This window comes from Procambarus clarkii, chromosome 76 (genome assembly GCF_040958095.1).
Source record: "Procambarus clarkii isolate CNS0578487 chromosome 76, FALCON_Pclarkii_2.0, whole genome shotgun sequence".
Lineage (NCBI taxonomy): Eukaryota > Metazoa > Arthropoda > Malacostraca > Decapoda > Cambaridae > Procambarus > Procambarus clarkii.
In genome coordinates this window covers 20,562,826-20,572,771 of record NC_091225.1, presented here as the reverse complement: position 1 = coordinate 20,572,771, position 9,946 = coordinate 20,562,826, and positions in this window count along the sequence as shown.

Genomic DNA, 9,946 nt, shown 5'->3' with positions numbered 1-9,946 from the left:
GTAACATTAGTTTGAATAATATATTAATTTTTATATTACACCAAATGTTATATATATATATATATATATATATATATATATATATATATATATATATATATATATATATATATATATATATATATATATATATATATATATATATTGATGAGAGACGGAAAAGAGAGATGGGACTTTTCTGATGAGAAATGGAGACTCCAGGGATCAACGCCCCCCACCCCCACCCCCCAGTCTCCGACCAGGCCTTTTGATTGGCCGTCTGGTCAACCAGGCTGTTGGACGCGGCTGCTCGCAGCCTGACCTGTGAATCACAGCCAGGTTGATCAGGTATCCTTTGGAGGTGTCTATCGGGTTCTCTCTTGAACACCGTGAGAGGCCGGCCAGTTATACCCCTTATGTGTAGTGGAAGAGTTTTGAAAGGTCTTGGGCCCTTGAGTCGATAAAGAGTTCTCTCTCAGCGTACCTATTGCGTATGTTGGCGTGCCAATATTGAGAAAAATTGCTACAAAATTTGTGCAAATTTTATCAAGAAAAGCTGAATTGAAATCAGTTTATTGAGGTAAAATACACACAAAGGGATGAGGTAGCTCAAGCTATTCTCACCCCGTTCAGTATATCGTGTTAATACATACATATACACACATCACAAACAATAAACATATTACCAAACATTCTGAGAGATAAACATATACATTTCCTCCCGGCAAAAAAAGCTTTTGCATCAGCAAAAGCATCAACGCTTTTGATGAAAAGCGTTGACTTACGCAAATTTAATTCACAGAATAAGTTACAGCTCTGTGAGTGACAGGAGGCAACACATTAAGATGCTGCTCTGTGAGTGACAGGAGGCAACACATTAAGATGCTGCTCTGTGAGTGACAGGAGGCAACACATTAAGATGCAGCTCTGTGAGTGACAGGAGGCAACACATTAAGATGTTGCTCTGTGAGTGACAGGAGGCAGCACATTAAGATGCAGCTCTGTGAGTGACAGGAGGCAACACATTAAGATGCAGCTCTGTGAGTGACAGGAGGCAACACATTAAGATGCAGCTCTGTGAGTGACAGGAGGCAACACATTAACATGCAGCTCTGTGAGTGACAAAAAGCAGCTTAAGAAGTATACAACCCACACCTTCTTGAGACAGTCAAGCATGTCGTTACTGAAAGGAGGGAAAGATGCAACCTTGCAGCGGATTGATACTGATACAAAAACAGAACTTAGGCAAAGATAAACAGAGAGATAAACAGATTTCCTTTGCATGGCCTCAAGAAATTTGGTTAAAAGGGAAGTGGTGGCATAGAGAGCAGTTCTTAAAACACAGATGAATATGAGTTGTATAGAGGAAATAAGAAAAGAAATAAATAGAAATAAGAAATAGAAATAAATAGAAATAAGAAATAGAAATAAAAAGAAATGCTCAGAAATAAAATAGTCAGAAACAAAAATTTTTTTTAACATCATAATAGCACTCATGACTCAGAAATGCGAAGCTCTTGCACAAACTAGAATGACTGACAGACCATTTGAGCTCGCAAAGTGGATGGATACTTAAGACTTAAATAAATCTAATTGATCTTGATGGATAGTGATTAATGGGACTGATTGATGTGAGAATTTAATTAATCATCGTCTTCGTGCAGAGATTGTGGACTCGTGAGCTAAGGCTGGTTGAAGCTTCCAAGCCTAGATTCTTGTACGACTGATCTTGTACAACTGATCTTGTACGACTGATCTTGTACGACTGATCTTGTACAACTGCTCTTGTACAACTGATCTTGTTCAACTGATCTTGTACAACCGATCTTGTTCAATGCAACGCAGCCAATAGGAATGCTGAACAACTCTGAGATCGCTGCAGCAGATAATCCTCCAGGTATATCTAGAAATAGATATACGTGGATATTAGAATATACATACGGTTTTTCTAAGCGCTCACGTGAGATAAACTAACCAGAAACTATTCAAGATGGACACGCGTCTTACTGAGGCGTTAGATCTTGAAGATAGATCTTGATTAGATCAAGATCTTGATTAGATCTTGATCTTGGTTAGATCTAGATAGATCTTGAACTTTCTTCCTGTGTTTCCTGCTGTTATCTCTCCATGGGTTCCAGAGTATAATTATTATCTTTACTTCTTTCGTGTTTCTTTTATCCAGGTTCTTTTTGTACTTCTTGTTCTTTGTGTCTTGTGTCTTATTTTCTCTCTTCGTCTCTCTCTTATCTTGATTTCCTTTCTCAATAATTCGTTATCTAGTTATCTCGAAATTTCTGTTTGTTTAATGTTTCCAGTTTAGCTTTTTTATCTTACGTTCGCTTTTTTCGTATTTTTCTATTTCACTCTTAGCTTCATATCTCCCATATCTCCTCTCCTCCTCCTCTTTCTATGGTTTTTTAAACTCTTTTCTTCTCATTATCGTTTATCATTTCTTGTATGTGGTTCCTTCCTTTTTCTTCTCTTCTGGCATGTTTCCTTGTTCTCCTTTATCCTATTCTGTCATTTACCTTCATTCGATTTTCCAAAGGCCCCTTTGGAAAATCCCCCTTTACACCTCTTTCTCATTTTTCCTGCTTTCTGCACCCTCTTTCCTTCCATCCACCTCCTCTTCTCTTCCATCCACACCCTCTTCCCTTCACTATCCACCTCCTCTTCTCTTCCATCCACACCCTCTTCCCTTCACTATCCACCTCCTCTTCTCTTCCATCCACACCCTCTTCCCTTCACTATCCACCTCCTCTTCTCTTCCATCCACACCCTCTTCCCTTCACCATCCACACCCTCTTCCCTTCACTATCCACCTCCTCTTCCCTTCACTATCCACCTCCTCTCCTCCGCCTCACTGCTTGGGACCTCTGCATACACAGCTGGAGCAGCTCCCTGGGGACACGGGTCGTATTTGGATGCAAAGTGGTCCCGGACGGAGAGAATTGAGGGGCTGGGGCGGTGGTAGGGGGTATGAGGCTTGATGGAGGTTGGTGGGGTGACAGGAAGCCAGTGGATTGGGGATTTGGTGCTTGGGGGGAAAGGGGGGAGATTGGGGGGAAGGGCTGCTGGTGGCGAAGCCAGCATTCTCACCCATTGGTGCAGCGTTGTCTGCGTTTTAGTGTACGTAAGAGCCAACGAATCTTACTCTTCATGGTCGTAATTCTCGTGTTTTACTAGGGAATATTACTCTTCTTGAGGAAGGGCGTGTTTGCCTCTGCACCTCGGGGGAGCATCTTGGCCAGGAGCCAGTCCAAACATCTTGCCATTTGGGGAAAATGAGATGTTTTAACATAAGAACAAAGGCAACTGCAAAAGGCCTATTAGCCCATACGAGGCAGCTCCTATTTATAACCACCCAGTCCCAATTTACGAGGCAGCTTCTATTTATAACTACCCAATCCCAATTTACGAGGCAGCTTCTATTTATAATCACCCAATCCCAATTTACGAGGCAGCTCCTATTTATAACCACCCAATCCCAATTTACGAGGCAGCTTCTATTTATAACCACCCAATCCCAATTTACGAGGCAGCTTCTATTTATAACCACCCAATCCCAATTTACGAGGCAGCTTCTATTTATAACCACCCAATCCCAATTTACGAGGCAGCTTCTATTTATAACCACCCAATCCCAATTTACGAGGCAGCTCCTATTTATAACCACCCAATCCCAATTTTCTAAGCCTGTATTTACGTGGGTACGGAGTTTCCTCTTGCAGGAACTGGCATGAACTGTAAGGGGAATATTTTAGTGTAACTGCTCTCACAGCACGAGGTGAAAGGGGCAATTATTCACTTAATTGAGCTTATGGGGCTTGAGCTTATCAGTTGTATAATTTCCTCTCGGTATTTTGTACTTTGTGGTCATGTCTCCCCCACAAGACATGACAACTACGTCTCTTTTCTTGTGAAGTCACCGGTTAATCCCCGATGATCTAAGTAGTTGTTCATTGTTCCTTATATATATATATATATATATATATATATATATATATATATATATATATATATATATATATATATATATATATATATATATATATATATATAAAGGTTTTAAACATTTCAACATAAATAAACCTTAAACACTGGTTATAAATTAGAGCAGCTAACACATAGTATCTAGAGGAAGAGAATTCAATTTAAAATCTATTTTGTTTATCGAAATACATTTTTTTTATCTATTTATCACTTGACTACCCTCTTTGTGCTGCTACTGTGTGTGTGTGCAATTCTATGAATGCATTCTGCTGTATATAATGGGGGAGGAATGTTGGGATCCTCTAATGTGGAATAGAGGGATGTTGGGCCCCCTGAAGTGGGGAAGGAGGGTGCTGGAGTCTTAAGGGGGGTTGGGAGGGGAGAGGTGTACTGGGTCTATGTTCAGGGAAAGGGGTAATGGGACCCCTGAAATGGTAGGGAGAGGGGCATTAGGTCTTCAGGTCTCGGAGGTATGGGGGAGTGGGTGCTGGGTCCCATAATTTTTAATGCTCGGTCTCTGACATTGGACAGAAAAGTAGTGAGTGCCTGGAAAATGGGGGGGGGGGGGCGAGATAGGGTAATCCCAGTAGTATGAAACGGGATTTATGGGTCTTTTTAAGTAGGGCGCAAAGGGTGGTAATCCCTGAGGGCAGATGAGAGGAGGGAGGTAGAGAGGAGGGAGGTGGAGAGGAGGGAAGTAGAGGAAGGAGGTAGAGAAGGTAGGAGGTAGAGAGGAGGGAAGTAGAGGAAGGAGGTAGAGAAGGTAGGAGGTAGAGAGGAGGGAAGTAGAGTAGAAAGAAATAGCTGATGTATGGAGTATGTAAATCTACAAAATGAAGAAGTCTTCCAACCAATGATTCCTTAGGCCTAGCATCCCTCAGTCTTGGAGATGTAACAGTACTGCACGCTGTTAACGGGTGTTATCCTGTTTACCCGTTGATAACGCCCTGTTATCTTGCAGGTGAAGACAATATAACGGAAGTCTAGCAGGATATGTATAGTAATTTTCTTAAATCTCAGAAAACTAAAGCTCCCAAATTATCTTAAGAAAGGGGGTCCATGCTGGGGTCGAGTTTTTTGGGGGTATTTGGGACCTGAATTAGGGATCAGGGAGGCGTATGCGGGTTCCTCAAGGGACGACCCAGACCGAAAATTACTAAGCGGGAAGACCTGGAGATGAAAGGACCAACCGCGTGCCTCTGGCGGCCACACCGTAAAGAACTCAAGGGCCTCTGGGCTTCTTCAGGCGCGCGGAGAAACCAAGCTTGAAGATTTTTACTGACGTGTTTACACCGATGGAAGCGGTGGTTGCAGAGGTGTTGCAGAGGTGTTGCAGAGGTGTTGTAGAGCAGAAGGGGGCTCTGCGGTGGGAAGGGTATAAGGAAGAGGTGTTGCTTAAGAAGGCAACACCTCTTCCTTCCGGAGATGGGAAAGGGGTGTGCGCCGAGATATGGAAGTAGAATTAAGTGAAGAAAATTTTCCTCGACTCTTGGCGTCTCTCCGGTATTAGTTCTTTGTTTTTTATTGCATGTAATTTAATTCTTGGTCTGCTCTCTCCTCTTCCCAGCCTACTGGCAGCTGTTGCCGTGAGTCAAAGCCGTATTAAGCCGCGCAAAATTTCGCGAGTCGTCGCGAATACCCGCGCGGGCTGCCGCAAATACCCGCACGGGTTGCCGCAAATACCCGCGCGGGCTGCCGCAAATACCCGCGCGGGTTGCCGCAAATACCCGCGCGGGCTGCCGCAAATACCCGCACGTCGGGTTGTAAGAGACGGGAAGCGGGCGACGTTATGCTAAGCAAGCTAATTGGGTAGTTTATGTTTGCTTTTATAGTAAGTGGATTATTACGCAAGCTTGGCAAGACGGATCTTGCCCTCCTCCTGCACATTCATCATAGTAACCTACCCCCCTTACCCCCTTAGCCAATGGCAATACCTTCAATCCCTTCAACCCCCACAATCAATGACCATCTACTAACCCCCCACAATAACGAGCACCCTGCTACCACCCCCCCCCCTTATCCATCCCCACCACCACACAACCAACGCGCCACTCCTCATCACTCCCCCCTCCCCCACAATCCACCCCCCACAATCCCCCCCCCCCACAATCCCCCCCACAATCCACCCCCCAACCTTCACAATCAACTCCTAACCCCCCCTCAACCTTCACAATCAACTCCCAGCCCCCCCACCCCCCCTCAACCTTCACAATCAACTCCCAGCCCCCCCACCCCCCCTACAATCACCTAGGTCCCTTAAACCCGCAGTTTCTAAGGTTGAAGGTGGCGGCGTCTTTACTGGGCTCTTGATACTTAAGAATTTTTCCCTCTTCGTGTTTGCACGATGCTCAAATTTTCCTGGAATTTTCCCTCCCCTCGTTCCGGTTACCATGACAACCGAATTATCAATGAGCTTAAAATTAAGACCCAGGTGCTCCGAATAGATTTTTTTTATTATTGGGGAATTCCTCTACGCTCGTCGATGTGCGGGTGTAATGTATATTTACCTGAATTTACCTGAGGGCCACTATATTTCTAGTGGTGTCGATGAGGACAGGAAGCCGGCGGCTTGTCAAAGGTCCCCCCCTACTCTGTTTGTCCTGAGTGTGGGTTACACGGGAGGGGTAATTAATCGATTAATAAAGATTAATTATTATTATCATTAATCGATTGATAAAGATTAAGCCACTACAAGAGGTGACACGGGCATGAATAACCCGTAAGATGGTCATGCGATGAACATTTCAATTTGTATAAAACTCCACAGAGAAAACAACGCTTGTAGTTAATTCTAATTCAAAAGTATAAATTGATTATTAAATATGATTTAGCGCTGAGGAAGCAGACGAGGGGATACAAGTATTAAATATGATTTAGCGCTGAGGAAGCAGACGAGGGGATACAAGTATTAAATATGATTTAGCGCTGAGGAAGCAGACGAGGGGATACAAGTATTAAATATGATTTAGCGCTGAGGAAGCAGACGAGGGGATACAAGTATTAAATATGATTTAGCGCTGAGGAAGCAGACGAGGGGATACAAGTATTAAATATGATTTAGCGCTGAGGAAGCAGACGAGGGGATACAAGTATTAAATATGATTTAGCGCTGAGGAAGCAGACGAGGGGATACAAGTATTAAATATGATTTAGCGCTGAGGAAGCAGACGAGGGGATACAAGTATTAAATATGATTTAGCGCTGAGGCAGCAGACGAGGGGAGACAAGATAGAAGCAGTCAGTAGCCAGGACACGACCAAACAAAGGGAACGGTTTTGGCATGATTGGTTCAATAAAGGTGGATTGTTTGGCCAGAAGCTGGGAGAGACTTCAGAGAGAAATAGGGAAGTTTCTGAAAATTATTGTTTTGGTAGGAAGAGAGAGAGAGAGAGAGAGAGAGAGAGAGAGAGAGAGAGAGAGAGAGAGAGAGAGAGAGAGAGAGAGAGAGAGAGAGAGACAGAGAGAGAGAGAGACAGAGAGAGAGAGAGAGAGAGAGAGAGAGGGAGAGAGAGAGAGAGAGAGGGAGAGAGAGAGAGAGAGAGGGAGAGAGAGAGAGAGAGGTCTGGGGAAGCGAGTGATGATGGAGCATCAAAGACTACTGTTGCTGTAAGGAAGGTTTCAAGTGAAGGCCCGTGTTAGTGACCCTTTATCCCCACACTCAGTGAGATTGTTGAGACGGTCAGTGAAGGTGTTATAGCGTCTTGGTGCGTGCATCTTGTGAGGACAAGGTTACTTCAAGCACCCAGCCAGCACCGAGCCAGCAAGCATGTATATCACAGGCACCCAGCCAGCAAGCATGTATATCACAGCCAGCCAGCCAGCACCCAGCCAGCCAGCATATATATCACAAACCACAACCATATTGAGAAATTACTCTGTAAGAGTCTGTCTGGACAAATGTATGAGGACAATAATTCTCTCCCAGCATCAGTGAGGCGAAAACGTCCTGAATCATCTTCCTGTACCCCAGAAAAACGCCAGAGAACGACTCTCCCTTCCGAGTAAAAATTTGCATACGAACCTGTGTTCAACCATTCTCCACTAAGGTCTGAACTTCCTTATAAATCAATGGGAGACAGCGAGCGAAAGGCGCGACAAGATTGTATTCGTAGGGGAAATCGATTGTGTTTGCTAACTCAGCTCCGCAGGGACCCTATTCCTCGCTGGTACAATTCTTATTCTTAGATTCTCGCCTTCTCTTTCGTCCGGAATTTCTTATCTCCGCTGCCCAAGCAGTTACTCAAAGACAGAGTTGAAGAAGTCGTAACAAATAGTGGAGTGCTTTAGTAAGTGTTACACTGAGTAAAGGCACTCTCCGACCTGTTGTGCTTCACGGAAGGGCGAAATGCTCTTTTTTTTCAGTGGTGGTTATCTTCTTCTTGAGGTTATCTTGAGATGGTTTCGGGGCTTTTAGTGTCCCCGCGGCCCGGTCCTCGACCAGGCCTCCACCCCCAGGAAGCAGCCCATGACAGCTGACTAACACCCAGGTACCTATTTTACTGCTAGGTAACAGGAGCATAGGGTGAAAGAAACACTGCCCATTGTTTCTCGCCGGCGCCCGGGATCGAACCCGGGACCACAGGATCACAAGTCCAGCGTGCTGTCCGCTCGGCCGACCGGCTCCCTTTGTGTATGCACATTGTGTACAGTATGTCCAGTGTATATAACTAGTGTGTATACCTATATGTGTATATACCCAATACGTTAATAGTTGAATACGTAGTAGGGGTATCGAGCTCAGAAACGGCACAACAAGGATAACGATACAATCATAACAAAAACACGCGGGTTATGTGACAAGAAATTTTTTCAAATAAGATTCATTCAAGATTTTTTTTCTCTTGTCAGATGGCTCCACTTTTCCCAACTATTCAGTAGCTCTTTTGATATCAATGGCTTTCCTTATGGGCAAATAATTTTCCCTTTCCCAACCCTTCCCTCTTGCCTTTGTGTTAACAAGAGGCCACGGACGATCTGTTTTGCTCCGGGGGTCTCCCACTGGTCAGGTTATCTTGAGATGATTTCGGGGCTTTAGTGTCCCCGAGGCCCGGTCCTCGACCAGGCCTCCACCCCCAGGAAACAGCCCGTGACAGCTGACTAACTCCCAGGTACCTATTTACTGCTAGGTAACAGGGGCAATGGAAACAGAGTCAAAAGTATATATATCAGTCGTTTTATATTCCTGTTGGTTTTTGTACAGAGAGGGGATGGGTGTGGAGACCTTGTCTGGTGGGGCAAGACTAGTGGTGGGATTTATGTAGTGGCTCGGATAGTTGGGGTTGTGTAGTGATGGACGGACGGACTCACGGACACGGACATACATACACACAGGAGGCCAGTTACAAGGTATCAGTTGGGAGATGAAATTCTACACGAGTCAGAGAGAGAGAAAGACCTGGGGGTTGATATCACGCCAGACCTGTCCCCTGAAGCTCATATCAAGAGGATAACATCAGCAGCATATGCCAGGTTGGCTAACATAAGAACGGCCTTTAGAAACTTGTGTAAGGAATCTTTCAGAACATTATATACAACATATGTCAGACCAATCCTGGAGTATGTCGCTCCAGCATGGAGTCCATATCTAGTCAAGCATAAGACCAAACTGGAAAAGGTTCAAAGGTTTGCCACCAGACTAGTACCGGAGCTGAGAGGTATGAGCTACGAGGAGAAACTACGGGAATTAAACCTCACGTCGCTAGAAGACAGAAGAGTTAGGGGGATATGATCACCACGTACAAGATTCTCAGAGGAATCGACAGGGTTGATAAAGACAGGCTGTTTAACACAAGGGGCACACGCACAAGGGGACACAGGTGGAAACTGAGTGGCCAAATGAGCCACAGAGATATTAGAAAGAACTTTTTTAATGTCAGAGTGGTTGACAAATGGAATGCATTAGGAAGTGATGTGGTGGAGGCTGACTCCATACACAGTTTCAAGTGTAGATATGATAGAGCCCAATAGGCTCAGG